Genomic DNA, 18206 nt, shown 5'->3' with positions numbered 1-18206 from the left:
ATGCCAAAAGCAGTCGGTCACTTTCACACGCCGTGGGCAGGAGGGCGGCAACAAACAAGCATTTCCAGCAATACTACACCGCTGCTGAACCATTAAGCCCTTTACAGCTTCAGACACTCTACTCTCAGCCTAGAGCACCTTGGTGGGCGATCTGTCAAGCTAGCTGCCAAAGAAGCAAAACCACAGCGCTGTGCTTGTGCACTACTTAGGCTAGGTTCAACTCTAGATTAATACGGGCTCAAAACGTCTGGACCCAAGGAAGCAGTGGAGCTAAAAGCAGATTCATTCTATTTGTTTTGACAGATTGAGATTATATTCAGGATTACAGCGTCAGGTTAAGAGGTTATCAGAGTCTCAAAGGAACTACTCCGATAATCCTGCAAGATTCAAACTCTTGGCAATACTCACAGATAACTCCAACCACACAACAGCAACATAACACAGTGAAGACGACAAAAAGCAAAAGAGTGAAGAAAATGAATAAAAATGAAGCAATGGGCAACAGCGAGAGCAGGCGCAGGAGGACATTCCACCATTCATTGTGATTACAGATAAAAGCAGCAGTTAAATAATAACTGTGTCCTACACAAGTAAGGATACAAGGATACAAGGAAGTTTATTGTCACATGCATATAGTTACTGGAAGTGTGTGGTAAAGAGTGCAGTAGAAGAGGGGTTTAGTAGATTAAGTGGCAAGGGCTGCATAAAAAAGGTGGGGGAGGATTGGGATTGGGTGGGGGGCACCAACAAGAAGCCCATCCTATTCAGTTCTTCACCAAAGGGCAAACAGGCTATAGAACGCAAGCACAAACAGAAGCCTGCGTCTAAGTGAAGAGTTGCAGTGGGGAGAAAAAGAGTTTCACACAAGGCAGTTGCAAAGTGAAAAGCTCCAATGATCCAAGATAAGGCTCGGTGCATTCACTCGGACATGTGGGAGATAAATACATGCAGGAAGTGTACTGAGAACAGGCGAACAATAAGGAAAACATCACTTGCTGTGATTCCCAAATGGGTTGGTTACTAAACTGGGCTGCCAGAACACAAGCTCTCAATAACATCAGCACGCCTGCAGAGGAGATAAGCAGCACTAACCATTTAAATTGAATATCCCAGGCACTGTGAACAGCTCAAGATATATAGTCATTACTCCACTCTCACTTTTGAAGGCAGCTTCCAAAAAGAGCATCATCTGACATCACACAACTTTCAGCCCGATATACAGCAGCAGCATTTCCCTAATGTGTTTTTGCAATTCAGCAATTATTACGGTAGTTTTAATTAGTTTGGTTACCTAAACAAAATCAAAACAGACCTGGAGCAAGAAGGGCTGTGCACAGGGATTTTGACCTTTGATAAAATCAAAACAGACGTCATGCAGAGAACCGTTTAATGCAATGTTTTCAGAAAATGGACATCTCAATTTGCCAACTCAGACAATCCTAGGCTAATTACCAATGATTAATTAAATAGCTTTACCAAAAAATTACTTTGTCCAAGATAGGCCAATGGTTACATTTTCCCCATGACCATGTGAAAAATATGCTTCCTCTTTTCAGTCTACATTTGAAAAAAGACAAGCCTCATTCATAAACAGTGTGCACACCATAAAGGTCCAGACAATAGACAAAATTAATATCACTTTATGCTACTGATAAGCCCACTGATGCAGCATGAATAAATGCATTACAGTGGGCTCATCCATGCTGTGGCACTGTAGATGACAAGCATCAGCTGAACAAACACATGCAAATGAGGGCTTAATATAGCAACCAGGGCATTCCAACAGGTAGGCTAGAGAGGCCAAGGTAGCCAAATAGCATCTCTGTTTGAGGAGAAAGTGATGTCACAGCACTACAGCAGGGGAGCAGAACCCCATGCTGGTGTCGTCAAGTATTTATCAAACCGGGGCAATCCTCTGATGACAACACGGGGGGTTTAAAGTAACACGATGCAGGAGTTCACCTTTTCGTCCGTTATCAACGTACTGTATGCATTTAGTGCTAAAGGGGCCGGGGGTTTCCGATTTGTCTACACTACACAATCCCATACCAGCCGGGTGCACACTGACACACATTGTGCACAAGGTCAGAAACTCCATTCTCCGAATTCTGAGTTTAGCATCAAAATGTATTCTAGAGTAAAAACAAACATTTAAGGGAGAGAATAAAAGCAAGTTCATTGTAACACAAGAAACTGGTAGGGAGGGGAGTGTCATGTGTCTGTGCCACACACAAAAACATTCAAATATAGGGTTAAAATAATCCCATTTCACTCAGCCACTAGCCATTTCCCATACAGATGCATGCAAGATATTGGCAGCACCAGAGGAGCCTCCAGACTGCTGTACAGCGATGAGGACCATTAGAGCTGATTGCTTGCGTAGACTATGCACCGGCCCCTAAGCAGCCGCAGCCAGTCACACAGAGGGAGCTCCACATTCCATTTCACATTATTCATGTGGCAGCTGAGCGGAGACCGCCAGGCATCAAGACACCACCTACTGGCGGTGAAACTTCCGTGAGCACAGCCATCAGTCCACATCAGTTCCCTGCCGCTCAACATAAGCCCAATTCACTTGAGAGGCACAAGAGGACTAAGTGTTGGCTGAATATCTCTTTACTGCGGCTTCACAGTAATTAAACTAGCTTTGATATCAGAGGTTAATATCAGTAGGAAGCTATAGTTTCAGACTTAGGGAGTGGGTTTGGATGTACTGCGGCTTCACAGTAATTAAACTAGCTTTGATATCAGAGGTTAATATCAGTAGGAAGCTATAGTTTCAGACTTAGGGAGTGGGTTTGGATGTGCTGTGGACTGACCAGAAGTCACTAATTCACAAAATACATCCTAGATTAATAAATTAATCAAAACTCAAAAGGCAATTGTCTAAAGGTCCTTCTAATTACTGAAGGCCTAGGTCTGTTTGGAAACAGAATTGTTACTGCTGCATCTGAATATTTGATGAAAACATTCATGTACTTTCTGTATGATGAACTTTGGAGGACCAAATAAGATGAGGTGTATTAAAGGACAAACTTGGACTAGGCCTATATAAGACTGGTCAAAAAGCGCTTTTAAAATCTTCTAAATGGGAAAATACAAGCCTTACTAAATCATTTAAGGATGCATATATATTTACTGATATCAGCTACTGGCAAATTTATATGATATTTACAGATTTACCGATGACAGTGGCTGATATTTAGCTGATATGTTGCATCAATTCTGCGCTGTTGTTTTATGTGCAGACCAGAACATAGAGAGATGGTGTTGTGAAGGCATGAAATCCTTGAAAGTGGTTTAGTTGTTTGTTATGTATATTTTTGTTTCCACTCTGCTTATTTTTTTTTTATTATACCGTTTAGTAAACAAACAAATCAGCACTGGTTATCGGCCGAATTGTACTTAAAACATTGTCATTGACATCTGCACAGCATTTCGCACTCGGTGCAGACGTATACATGTTACATGTCCCATTGTTCTTATTTACCTTTTTGCCAACCAAGGTCTAAGTGTTTGCTACTCTTTGATGATTTCATGACTGTTTCATTTGTCACAAATGCTTATTGTCAATGAGGGCAACAGCAACAACATCTGACCAGCGTCACCATAAGAGAACTGTAAAGAACAGAAAGTGGATTCTGAAACACACTCTCTCTAGGTGGACAACCTACACATATCTTCTTGGGTGTTAATTACAGAACACGTGGATTGGCTTTTCGAAAAACATCTCACTTCTGTTCTGCCGCACTCAGTGTTTTCCTCTGCTCCCAGCAGTCAGTATCATGCGTTCCCTAGACCACATTCCCAGAACACATCACAAAATAAGGAAACAATCTTGACTTTTAGTCCAGCAAACACCATCACTTTGAGACACGTTCCAGCTGAGAAAGATTTCAATGCAATGAGAGTAAAGCAATGAGTTTGCAAAAAACAAGACCATCCACGCGCACACCAACTAACACAAATCTTCCAGTAAAAAGGCCAAGCCAGTACATTCTCCTTTTAGACACATAGCCTACAAGTCTGTCGCTCGGCTCTCTGAGAAGGCTGCTGCACGGTGCATACTCCCTATGCTCCATTATCACTGATGAGATAGTACTACTCCATTCAGACACTAGCGTCTCGAGTCCTGTTAGCAGTGCACTGGTTCCTCCTTGCTTAGATGAGCTCTTTGCACAAAATGCTGTAGGCGAAAAGCTGCCACAACTACATTTTTTGGTGTCTGTCTGCTGAACTCCATTCACACGCCCATGTGCCTTTCCCCACAAGAGCACTGCAGCACTAAGATCTCAGTTATAAAGGAAGCACTTGGAGAGTCTTCAAAAGTTTACTTCAACTCAGCAGGCACATCACAGTGCTTGTTGAAGCACTCAACCACTTCCTTCATGTGCTTGCTGTCCAGGAGGCACATCTAACAAACGCAGCATCCCTAACCCACTTACTTTGCACTTCCTTCGACTACTTGTTCCTTTGACTACTCCTCTAGCTGGACATCTGCACTCTCATCCCCCTGTGGTGTTAGTATAGTATAATTATAAGTATATATACTCTTTTGATCCCGTGAGGGAAATTTGGTCTCTGCATTTATCCCAATCCGTGAATTAGTGAAGCACACTCCGCACACAGTGAACACACAGTGAGGTGAAGCATACACTAATCCCGGCGCAGTGAGATGCCTGCAACAACAGCGGCGCTCGGGGAGCAGTGAGGGGTTAGGGTATACCAAGGGTATACCAAGTAAGGCCTCCCTCTGCGCCTTGCTCAAGGGCACTTCAGCCGTGCCTACTGATCAGGGTTCGAACCTGCAACCCTCCAGTTAAAAGTCCGAAGCGCTAACCAGTAGGCCACGGCTGACCCAGTTACCTGTTACCAGAGTAGTATTTACTGTTATACCAAGTAAGGCCTCCCTCTGCGCAACATAGCTTGAATGCTACTCCTAACTTGAAAGTCGCTTTGGATAAATGAATAAATGTAAATGTTGTCAAGCCATGGGTTTCACTACCTCTTTCCCCTCACTGAGAGCTGCAGATTCTCTTTAATTTTGTTTTTATACAGAGGTGTCATATTTCCCACGTCCAGAATTAGTGATGAGGTGATAAGATCAGTCTTTTCAACCAAATGTCATGGGCTCTAATGACTTTACAGTTGGTTTACATTTTGACTGAGAGCCATCCAAATAAGATCATGCGCCAACAAAGCGGAAAGCCTTACTGAGCCAGGCTAAAAATGTAGGCCTACTACCAGCCAAAACTGTAGCCATTATTAGCAGCAGCAACATTTGGGTCAGCAAGCAAGGCAACAATAATCAAGCTGGTGCTTGTCTGACCAAACCACCATAGCAGACACAAATCATGAAAGAGATATGTCTACCCTACACATGACAGACGTCCATAGATGTTGAATTCCTGATATCACAAAATCACCACCAAAATCTTCCTTTTAAAGGAACACCTTTAAAGCATCACTTGCACTTAAAATAACAGCATCAAACGTATTGTGATGCTACACTGGTTTACAAAAAAGGAGAATGCAGTCTCTGTACAGAGCGCCTGATTTTGCTCTATGTAACGTTGTTGTCGGGGTAGGAGCATGACCGTTTACGTCAGTTTTAGATGGGGATTCGTACATTGTGTGACGTTGATCATGAATACTCCCTATGTAATTGAGCCTTTCGGCTATTGGTCACTACATTTACCGATGGCAGTGGCTGATGTCCATCAATTATGCTGCATCAATTCTGCATTAGGTAAATGTTGTGTTATGAAGGCCTGGAAGTTATTATTTTTTTTTTTTAATAAACATTTTTGTTTCCGTTCTACTAAAGGTTATAATTAACAACAAAAAAAGAGATAAATAACAACAATTATCTGTATTGGCATTGATCATCATGCAAATTATTTTATACATCAATACATCCAGACTCAGTCAGTAATGTTGCCTCTCAAGGACGACAACGGCTTGCCAGTGACCAGCAATCTATCCACTACCAAGACAACAACACTGATGTCATCAGACACATTCTAGGACAACTTGCAGTTTCTTCCCTCGTCATTCAATTCAACAATGTAGCCTGAATGAACAGACTCTGCTGTGGAAGGGAGGAGTGTGAAGAGATACAGAAACAGAAAGCAAGAGAAAGAATGGACAGATGGGGAGCACGGAGCGGCTGCTCTCTGCTGGCCTGAGGTGAAAAGTCGGGTGGGTTCTCATGACCACCTCCTTCGTCAGAAACACACAAACAAGACCTGCTCCGGATACTCCAGACTGGAAGGATAAACTGTCCCTGGGTAAACTGGCAAAACTCGCCCCTCCCTAAGTGCAGTGATATTAACATCACTCACCGTAGCATCCCCTGTCTACTACAGTAATGGCTGCATTTCCTTGGCTAAAGGAAACCAAAACAAGAAAAAGAAATAAACTACATGATCTTAAGCATTAATACTAACAAAAAGCAATAATTCAGGAGCTTTAAGGTAATTTTGTTACTAGTTTAAATTTCCAAAGGACTTTGCTAGACCACTGTGGGGGGTGGGGGAGTTGGGCATGCCAGTGTCCACCCGCCTTCCTTTCATTTCATGACAAGGACATTTCACAAGTGATTATCAGAAAATACGCTACAGTACAGAGGCTGCATGAATCATCAACAGCACACAAAACCGGCTTGCTCTGACCTCCAAACAGCACAATCTAGTGCCGAGTACCGGTCTTACAGATGCCTGTTCTACAGGCGGGGATTCTGGCAACTTCACACACCGCAAACAATGAGAAGACGGGGGAGGGGGAGAGGAAGGCCAAAACAAGGGTCATGAGAGAGGCAGAAAACCTGTCTACAGAAAAAGAATCCATTCACGCTATTCCATTTATTAATGGCAACAGATTTCACACCATGGCTTGGTTGAATTTCCTGCTGTGATGTGTGCTTCACACCTATGGATTTGCTACTGTTTTTTCAAGCTTTATTACACCTATACTACCTTTGCCAAATTTGTTGTGAAGTTTAAATGAAGAATTGCTTTACTACAGAGTAACAAATTAGCTACCTGATAGAGCATAGAGAGTTTGTGACAGACATACAGATAGATTTCAACAGACTTCCACTAAATTTGGTGTCAGGAGTACCAAACAGATTTTACAAAGCTAAGGCTTAACAGAAGCCTGGTTTATGCCAGCTTGGCTACAAGAGATATGGAACTAATGGCTGGGCTTTGGCCATAGCAACAAACACCCTCAATTTCTACAGCACCAAAACGTCTTGGTATCCAAGCATTCTGGTCAAATTAATGTACACATTAAGGCACTGTTTGACAAGAAAATGAAATGTAACTACAGAAAAGTTGTTGACCTCTTCCCCACAAAGTGGTCAAATAATACAGCAGACAGACGAATAGCCAACTATCATGAATTTGTTATATGCAAGGAAATCTTCTCTTGAATAGTTTGAAACTGATTGATACAAAACTGTTTAAACATACATCATTTCTGAAGTCCATTCACATTATGGATGGGATCCTTTCTGTCACCAAGCTGGTCGGTCATCATACAAATGATTTATTTCCTCACATGCTGAGTGTCACGTCATCACTGCCAAATAGTGACTTTTCTTTCAATAGACATTAAGTTTCTGTTTTTTCCTTACTTTGAAGGATATTTAACCATATAAATTGTATACAGTTGACAACAAGGCAGTTTTTCTCAACAATTAGTGTGTTTTGACTAAAACACACTCAACCAGCAAAGCTCTTTAGAAGACAGAGCATGCTTAGAAATCGAATTCGCACACTTCTAGCCCAATACACTTTTGGTCACGTTGAATCTCTGGAGTCTACATGTCTAGTCAGTGTATGCTTTCAAAAAACACTGATGTTTGAACACACACATTGATTCAGGAGCACAGAAAGAAAGGGTGTGATTTAACTGGCTGTTGAGCTAAAATATCAACATTTTGCCAATCACTTTAAATCGGTTAATTGACCATTTGATGGTCATCAAAATGCTTGTATCAGTAGCATTTTCCCCATGACATTTCCAAGGCAGCACAACATAACATGTAGTTACAATGTGACACGAATATACAGTAAGGTGTAGGGCTGTGCGATATGTAGGGCTGGGCGATAAAACGATAGCAATATGTATCGCAATAGACATGTAATCGATATCAATGAAAAATATGTTCGATAGAACATTCGATAATTAAAAGCAACACACACCTCCCGCCTTACGTTGTCCATAAATAAATAGGCTAAATATATCTTGCATTGTAGCTAGTATGTGCAAGTCTATCGGAGTAGGCGATATTCAGGCCAAACATTCGCAATCGTGCAAGACAACTGGCTAAATTGCTATTAAATCCGGTTAGCATCATTAGCAAGCTGCACGAAGTTTTTCAAAACTGTTGCATTCAAATTGATTGCTAAGTTCTAATCATCTCAATCCCGATGCAAATGGAAAATTATTTTCCAAGACTCAAACGGGCCTGTCCCAAGGAGAAAAAGTATTCATTTGAAACTTAAACACACATGGGTAAACTGAACAGTCTAACCAGTACCTAGACTATGATAAACTAGCAAATTAAGCTACTTTGTTTTAATATTTCCAGGCATCAACCAGTGCTGCTTTTCATTCAGACCTATGTGCACATTTATTTATTTGAGTGTTTTTCATGATTGTGTTGCTATTTCTTTTCCCTGTTTGCTTTGATTGATAACTGAGGTGTACGACGGAGTATTAGGGCCACACATGAAGGAAAACATATTTTTGCCATGACTAGATTAAACTCGACATGTCAACTTTAAAGTCACCATGTCAACATTAAACTCGACATTTCGAGAATAAAGTTGAAATGTAATATTGACTTTAATCTCGACGTATCGACTTTAATGTCGCCACGTCGACATTAAACTCGACATTTTGAGAATAAAGTTGAAATATCATGTCGACTTTAATCTCGACGTGTCGACATTAAACTCAACATTTTGAGAATAAAATTAGTTTGGAGAGAGAATGACCGCTCGGGGCGATTGAAAGGGAAGACAAATGAAACAATGCAACAAATGCAACAATGATTCAGAGTGTTCGAGTGTAACAATGATTAGACATAGGCCTATATCATGTGGACAAAACATAGAACATATTAACCTACGTTGCTCAGCCAAATACTTTGCTGTTAGGTCCTTATCACGGAGTTACAGGCGATAAATGTGATGGTCAAAAGTAGCCTAAACGTCATAGCAGTTTATTTATTTATTGTAGGCCTATTATTAAAGTGTTGTTTTTCATCTAAAGGTTCAACTTCATGCTTATGCACTAGAGGCATACTAGGCGCTCTCCCCAATCCTAGACTTTCACGTTGCTTGTTTGTAATGGATGCAAAACAGCCTATTGCTGAATGTCTATGGAGGGACGAATGAAGCTGTCCTCCCGACCACCCCATGTAGGCTAGTAGCCTACATGCACACATATGCACACAAAGTGCATAAATAAAGTGCATGAACACATATTCTCTCACAGGATCAAAATAGTATATATGCTTAGGCTATGTGTTTCTAGCCTCCTATACGTATTGCAGGTGAGACATGGAAAAGCAGTTTTAGAAAAATGAGTTTTGCCATGTTATCCTGGAGAGTGACTGCCTGTGGGTCATGAAGGGCAGTTATTTGGATGTGCAGTGGCCTTAACCACGTAAAACAGAGTGAAATAACATTTTGTATAGAAACATTATATCATTGGATACATATATTTTTCTAGCTATTTAGCCTAAACGGCATAGTGCATGGTATTTCCATAACCGCGAGACAGCACTTCACGATGACGGCAATGAGTAGTTAACAGACAAGACGCAATCTATCTGAATATCTGCAATCTATCTGAAATAACACCTATTTGAAGCCCATTTTTCTTTTATGTAACATATTGTGTATTAGTGTAGGCTACATAGCTTAAACTGTGTAGGCTATGTTTAAACAGTAGGGCCTATTACGAGTTTAATGTCAGCATGTCGACTTTAAAGTAGACACGTCGAGATTAAAGTCGACATTACATTTCAACTTTATTCTCGAAATGTCGAGTTTAATGTCGACACGTCGACTTTAAAGTCAACATGTCGAGTTTAATCTCGCCATGGCAAAAATATTTTTTTTCTTTATGTGTGGCCCTAATACTCCGTCGTAGAGGTGATTAAAATCAGAGGAAGGTTAAGTTGAAAATAAAAGTGTTTAAATTGAACTTTTTTTTTCTTCTGGTCCTTATCTGAAATAGATTTTTTTTAAAAAATCAATAATTATCGACTGATATGAAATACTTATATTGTGATACAGTTTTCAACCATATCGCCCAGCCCTAGTCCCATGGCTACATTGTGCATAAAGCGCAGGACAGTGTATTACACAAATAATAAACAAAAAAAGTGTGTTAACAGCAGCGGTGTGTTAACCACAGTACCAGACAGTTTACTGACTTCAATGGGTAGTTCCTCAGCAAGTTTAAAGGATAGCCTGGCAGATTACCAGCATCTACAATCACAGCTAATTTAGCCACAAATTTGCTGATCAACTTAGATATATCCAAGCATTCAACATTTACTTTACTTCAGCATTAACACATGCTTGTTTAGGGTTCGCCCTTTTCCCAATAATGACCGGCGTTCTATACATTATCCCATACATAGTTATCGTTCTTGGTGTGAACGGCCCTTAACTCCTGTGTTTGTTTAGTATGTCAATTCAATTCACAAGATTAACTGGTTAAAAAAATACTATGATACTTCCACCCATTATATTGCTGAAATGCAGACGCATCTTTGTCCATTTACAATCTCAGGAAAGCACATGTAGGCTACATCTTGCTATCTTCATAGCATGACAAACTGGAAAGAGGCAAAAATGCCATAGTAACAGTGGATGATCTGTTGATCATTCACTGTTACTAGTGAGGAATCTGAAAGGTTTACCAAAAGGTAAGTTATGCTTTAGAATATTGGTGCTTCCCAGTTGTCTCGTAAATCATCGTACACCCACCCGTACAACATGTACGAATGAGTGGCTTTAGGAACGCCTTTCTCTCGAGCCACGAGGGGCATTAGCAGGAGGCTAGTCATTGTTATTGTTTTGTGCTACATGTAGCCTCTATCTAAACGGCTGGAAAACAAATTGTTACATTGTATTGCAGGTACAGCAAAACCGTGCAATGCATGAATTGGTGACCGGATTGAAGCAGCAATGTAATTTAGTGTGTAAGAGCATTACATCAACATTAACATAACCAACACTAAATATGCAAAAAAATACATTTCATCTCATCTCAACTATGGGCGCAGCCATGTTTGTTGTAAGGTCGTACGTCCACCTCGGGGTACCCTCAAGTACTCCGAGGTAAAGTGGGCGTGCCTGCCCAAAATGCCGCAAGAAAGCTGGGTAATTTACACTTTCCAACTCGGGCGGCGGATTTACGAGACAACCGGAAAGCACCATATGCCATCCATCATCAAAACAGCACAAGACTGTCATTAACATTACCCATCAACCTATATTCAAAAGTGCTTTCGATTGGATTCTTGAGTTTATGGCAAACACTCAAGTTAATTTTTTCTTTGAAAAAATAATTCTTCCATAAGGATAAGTTATGGTATCTGTACACAATTGACTGAATGTATTAGCTGCTGATATGTGAACAAGTCATTTAAATTCTGGCCAGCTAACTTAAAACAATGTAAATTAGAATTATAGAAGACAAACATAGAAGCAAACTTTTCTATTTTTTTTTGCAATATACCTCTCCTCACCACCACCACTTTTTTGGCCACATGCCTTAATGACACTGTCTGCCTTGTGGCAAGACAACTGCTAACATGCAGGGGGTTAACAGGTGCATATGCACCTGCGTGTAAGAAACGGGAAAAGTCTATTGTCTCGCTAGCCTACAATCTCAACGCTCATGTTTTTTGTTGTATGGTTATAAACTTTATGGTTATGAGTGTTATCCAGTTGACATCTGACATGTTCATCTTTTTCCTCTTCGAGCACACTTTAAAGTATAAATGTACTTGAAATTATACATTTACTTTACGAGTCTGGGCCAGGGTCCATCATGGTATTTCAATTAAGTGTGTTATGGATGTGGTCATCCCATTACGAGAATGGTTCTCAAACTTTGTACCATATTTTCAGTACTTTCCTGCAAGATGTGGATTATTCAAATATCCATATGATCACCAACAGTCTAAACATGTAGGACTGCCTTACCTATTCTTGAAAAACTTGTATAACATGTTCTGTGCCTGTTCCTGATAATGTAACATAGGGCTGCGCTGAATGGTCAGTTCTACTGAGCCAATTTGTAATTGTTAAAACCATCAAACAGGGTTCCTACTCTAAGTCAAATTTAAAATTCCATGACTTTCCTCTGACTTTCCATGACAAAAAATCAGAATTCCCATGACTTACTATATAATGAATGGTAAAATATACTGACCAAATATTTCGGAGCAGCCGTGTAATTTTCAAGAATCTTTTACTTTTTAAGAGCGGGAGATGAATAAACAAAGTTGGCAAGCAGTAAAGCTAATAATAAGACATACACTGATTCTGTGTGGAAATATATTTATATTAATGTATTTTGGCAAGTAAATTTTAAACTGCTACAGTAAAATTCCCTGATATCCCATGACTTTGCCCCCAAAATTATAAAATTCCCTGACTTTCCATGTCTGGAATAAACTTTCCAAAATTCCATGATATTCCAGAAATTCCATGACCCATGGGAACCCTGATCAAAATGAAATTTTGTCACAAAACAGGCAAGCAATAGGCTTCCTAGAACCAAGATGTTTATAAGAAATTATCATGAGTCAATGAGCCATCAGCATTTTGTTATTTGAGAGTTGTCTGAGAGTTGATGTAGGAAATTGCATTATTGTGAATCAGGTAGCGATGTTGTAAGCCAATGGTTACAAACATTTAAGTTATTCTGACAAGTCAATATCTAAGAACTGTAAGGGTCTATTAAACAGCAAAAAGAACCGAATACAGTGATGCCACATTCCCTGTGTGCTAACTGCAATGGCAAAACATCCCATCTAACCTTATTCATTTTCTGTGTATGCTGTGCTGTGTATATCTGTAAAATACAGTTTCTTTCACATAGCTTAGCTGACAATGCATGTTGATCTGAGGGTTTTTTTTACCAACAGACTTGAAACAATAGAATGGTCATCTTAAAGCTGACCAAGCAAAAAGAAAGTCTTCAATCAAGCTGTCTACATCTCATTTTATTTAGACTATAGTCAATGTTGGTATGACTGAGGGAATTTTGAAAAATATGTCGTCAACCAAGACAAGGCATAATGTTGCTCAAACTGACTGATCTTTTACCAAGATATAAATAGTTTCTGTAATACCCTAGAATATGGTCTCTAGGTAATATGTAGGACTACATGAAATATATTAACCATTGGAAACATGCAACAGCATTAGTTATTCAGATTATATTGAATGTAATGATTAATGATGCCTTGTATTCATGCCTCCTCTGACTTGACAGCAGAAACCTCTCCACACTGGACTACTAACAAAATAGATAAATTCCCATAGCCATCAGTGTGTGAATGGGTGAATGTGGGGCAATAATCTGTGCGCTTTGAGTGATAGATTAGCACTATATACATTTACCTTCCCACATAATAGAAATACTAAAGACCTATTATATAGTATTTCATTGTTATTGGTATTTCATAATCCTGTAAAAACATTCAACAAGATGCAGGAACAAAAACGTAAGATCACAAAGAGCGAGTTGTGTGGATCAAGGTATCTTCCTCTTTCCGGACTCGCGCAACCAGACTTTTAGGGAACCACAAAATCACTGACAGCAGGGTTGACGAGTAGTGGGAGGTCCCGTGCGTATGCTAAAATAATAGCACAGTCAGTGAGGAAGGTGGGATTGTGAGGAAATATGGGATGCATATTACGACGAAACCCAAATAAACCGTTAAAGGAAAACTATTCATGCACGATCACATTACAGCTGACGCCCCGTCACAGGGTCTGTTGCAACGTATCACACAGAATCTGGGCTGGCCAGAGGCGGGCGAGCGGCACAAAGGATTATCAGATAGCCTTATGGGGAGGGAGGCCATTCCTAGGACGCAGCGGGATGTATGCGCACTAAAAAGCGATACCATGTAAACCCTTGCCAACTGCATGCAAAGGGCCAAGCATATACACACGGCTACAAGAACTGCCTTTGAGAAGCTAAAACTATGACAACATTATGGCTCTGCAACCAAGGCATTCTCAAAACTTTTGATAGAACTAGAACTATATGAATTGACGCATCAAATTTCAAAAACATAGCGAGCGACCAAAGGTTGCTAGGTAAACTGCTAGCCAGCCACATATAATAGCTAGGATAGCCAACTTATCAAGATCCGATATTTTGCGTTATTTATGTTACTGTCTACTGAAAATGTATCATTTGACACAACACGCAAAATATGGGTTGTAGTTTAAAATATCTCACTGGCACGCATGAAAACTACACAAAGTTTATGTATGCAATGTTGATAGATTGTGGCTTGGAATTAGCATTTTGAAAATGGAAGCTAACCACAAAACCCGGATACAAGCTTCGCATTTTTTAGTCTGGAAAGGTGAATTTCGGAGCTGCAGTTTATACAACAATAGCGAATCGCTGGTTAATTGCAGTCAATTTTGCAATCGGCATGTTACCTTTGCAACAAGCTAGTTACCTAGCCAGAGTGGATGTCCGTACAACACTACCGGTAGCTTGCAGGCTAAATTCAGGGCTATGGGAATGGCTTGCAATACACGCATCGCTAGCTAGCTATTCTAGCTTAGCTGATGTCTGCCAGTTAGCAACACTGCTAGGTACTCCGACACCAACAACTGGGATGTGAAACGAATGAGTTGCGAGAGAAAAACAAACTAACTTATCATTCACAACCCAGCTTCTATTGACACAATATCAACAAAAACAATTAAGCATTGTGCATCTTCATAAGAGGTTCAGTGAATAGTCATTGTTACCTTTTAAACTGAAACGCTAAATGAGAATGAACGATAGTTGGCTGTCTGATCACCAACGTTAACGTTAGCTAAGTGAGGCCAAGAGCGAGTGTCATGAGGATGCAGGTCAACAACTTCCCAAAGCACCCATGATAGCCGCACATATTTTAGAATGGCCTGACTATTGCAACGAACAAAACATTCATATAACTTGGGGGTCTTTACCATTACGTGTAGCTAATGGTAATAATCGAGGATATTGAAGTCTACGTATGTTAACATTTGCAACTTATTCTAGCCAACTGACGCTCAGAAAACAAAACTAACCAACAGTTGAGATAGCAGATACTGTAAAGGGGCAGATGTCTGTTAAAATCGTTCCCTGTAATATCTATTAGCTTGTGTGAATACCCGAAATTCCTCTTGTTGACCTCCATACCCTACATTTGGAAGCGTTGGTGATCAACCCCCGACAAATAAAATGGATGGATACGGTAAGCTAAGCTAGCTAAGGTCTTTTAAAATGTGGCTAGCTCGCTTTCTGGTGCCCTGCGGGGTTCCAAAACAAGAGATAGCTTTTGAGATAAGGTCAGAGTTCCGACTAAGATCACAGCAATGCATTTATAAACTGCATATATAGCTCACAGCATGCAGAAAGGACACTGTGTTTACAATATAGCTATCTATTCACTTAAATAGGTGGACGTGAATGGCATCACTGCTAGCAGTCGACAACTACCTTAACAAGTAACGTTAACGTTACATTTAACGTACGGTTAGCCAGCTGTAAACAGAGGTAAATCGAAGACTTGAACGTATCTACCGTGGTCTATGTGCTTTAGAGTAGAAGCGAACAATTCATCCACGAGTTAAGTATTAGATAAAGAAAAAGAAACCAGACTATTTTCGTCAAGTTGTGACCTCCCATTATGCTAACTAGCAGTTCGGTGGTCCCGACGATAATGTACGCCAGCAAAAGTTAACCAAAGCTCTTTCAAAGGCATTCTCATCAACCACACACTAAACATGTTTCCAGTTCACTTGTTTGAAACCATTCGTGTTTTGAACTCCATCCATGTATGATGTGTTCAGTATTTCACATACAGCCACGATCCCCGAAGACATAACATTAACTTACTAATGTTTGGTGAGCATTGCTTGGTTATTATTCACTCACAGATGCTACTAGAGGAAATTAGCATATTTTATTTTGTGTAGACGATTTCTATATTAGCAGTTGACATGTCTGGTACGGTCAGCAGTCAAACTTAGAGAGGCTGATTTAATTTACAGTATGCTACTCGATGTTTATTCTGAAACTGCAACTGAGACGAAATGACAAATATGACAAAACTTCGAGTCATGGGTCAGGTTATTGGATTGTTATCAACAGCTGCGTTATTAAAACTAATGACAAACGTAAAATAAACATGTGACCCCCCCCCCCCCCCCCGGTCTGTGATAAACGAAAACAAAACATGTCCAGGAGAAAGGACAATCCTGTGAGAAAACCATGATTAACGCGCCTCAATGGCTAGGTATCGTTATGTCACTGTATAGCGACTACGGTTCCACTCATTTGCTTGATGTGAAAATAACTTGCAAACGGGTCTGAGAAAGATAGTATCGTCCTCTAGCTCTCAATTTAGGATCGTCAAACATAATCAACGACCACAACTAACGTTAACATTCACAGTTCCTGCTAAGGTTACGCCAAACAGCGTAACGGCACTGCCGATTAGATCCACAAGTTAACCCAGCTAGCTGCTACATAACTAGCTGGCTAGCTAGCTACATAATTCAAGCCAGAGCTTCAGATAGCTAGCAACAGCTACTTAGCAGGTCCATAGCCTGGCTATTCATAATTACCAAAAGCATATATTTGATAACTGGTATGGTAGCTAAATGCTAACACTAACGCTTGGAACATCAGTTTGTGATTAGCTATAGCTTGCTATGCTAACGTACACAGCTAGCTAGCTAGTTACTGTTTATGTTAAAACAGTTTTGGTAACTCACTGATCAACCAAGTATTTTTGTCAATGTCTGGTTTGCTGTCGCCCTTGATGAAGTAAATAAGTACTAGGAGCTGCACATGTAGTTGGTGAACAAGTCACTAGCCAGCGTTACAATTCTTCGCGTTCAATGGCCTGTTTTGGCCTTCTGGCTAGTAGCTGAACCTCGGACTCGCCTGAGGAAACTCACCGACAGCCAGACTTCGCGAATGTGTCATAGGGCTCTAAGCGGTAGAGAAGAAAGAACCATCCATCGATCTGCTACCTAGCGAGCTAGTAAGAGGAGCTATATACTAACAAGTTTGACTGAATGTAAACAACACCCATTTCGGATTTCGACTAGATCGCCCGACAAACGCCGCCTAATCTGATTAAAACAAAACAACGTGTATGTATTTACCTCAGGATGTGATGTTTAAAAAGAAATGGTTGGTGTTTTCGGATCCGCGTCTAGCTCCCCCTCCGTTCAATCGCTCTCACAGCTCCTCCGAGTAATATAACAACAATAATCCGGGTCGGGAGGGTTCGTTCTTCTTCCTTCTCACAGCAAACATGAATGCTTGAGGGAGGTGAGCATCCCCTTAACCGGTGCTCTCACCGGTGGCGCTCTGAAACTGATGCGAGATTGTACCTATTTCTATTAGATTCTGGAAAATAATTACAAGTAAAAACTGAAAGACTATTGACGCGGTGATAAAAGGATCCACAGACTCTCCCCCTCTCTCGCAGAACAAAATGCCGACCGGAAGTACTGCTGCAGGAATGACTCCCTCCACCGGCGCCAAACCAACCAGCAGCGACCCAGTTACTTCCGCTGATCTCTGCAATGCTTTCTGCTGTTAGGCTGTTGGTATCTTTCAAACCAGGCATACTGTACGTACAGTATGGACGTCACATTTGGTTTGAACCAGGGCAAGGGAAAAGTGATCTGCACAATCCTCTGGTATGTGCAATACGTCTACCATTGATCTGGGTATATGACATGATGGTGTTGATGTAATTTGTAGGATGTTTCCATTCAAGACTGCTGGCTATTCATCCGAGTGGTAGCCTTCCACATCCCAATTTGGTGAACATGAATGTCTCATGTCACAATTTTATTCTAGTAGTGTAGGCATGAGACATTTTGGATTTACGTTGCAATAGATGATTGCATGAGCAATTATGGAGA

At 40.6% G+C, this 18206-nt stretch overlaps 1 protein-coding gene across 5 annotated transcripts in view; it reads right to left on the bottom strand.

Moving 5' to 3' along the window:
- The window catches only part of nipblb (NIPBL cohesin loading factor b), a 50594-nt gene extending 32785 nt beyond the window's left edge, over window positions 1–17809 (bottom strand). For 2 of the 5 annotated variants that reach the window (XM_042080397.1, XM_042080396.1), the window contains exon 1: window positions 17436–17808. The gene's annotated coding sequence lies outside the window, so the exon portion shown is untranslated. Of the gene's footprint in view, window positions 1–17225; window positions 17325–17435 lie in introns of those variants that run through there. The other 3 variants (XM_042080394.1, XM_042080398.1, XM_042080395.1) reach the window with 3 other exon arrangements.
- Window positions 17810–18206: the final 397 nt, after the last annotated feature.

This window comes from Alosa sapidissima, chromosome 23, assembly GCF_018492685.1.
Source record: "Alosa sapidissima isolate fAloSap1 chromosome 23, fAloSap1.pri, whole genome shotgun sequence".
NCBI lineage: Eukaryota > Metazoa > Chordata > Actinopteri > Clupeiformes > Clupeidae > Alosa > Alosa sapidissima.
The sequence above is the reverse complement of the archived record's forward strand: the minus strand, read 5'-3'. Positions and strand labels throughout refer to the sequence as shown.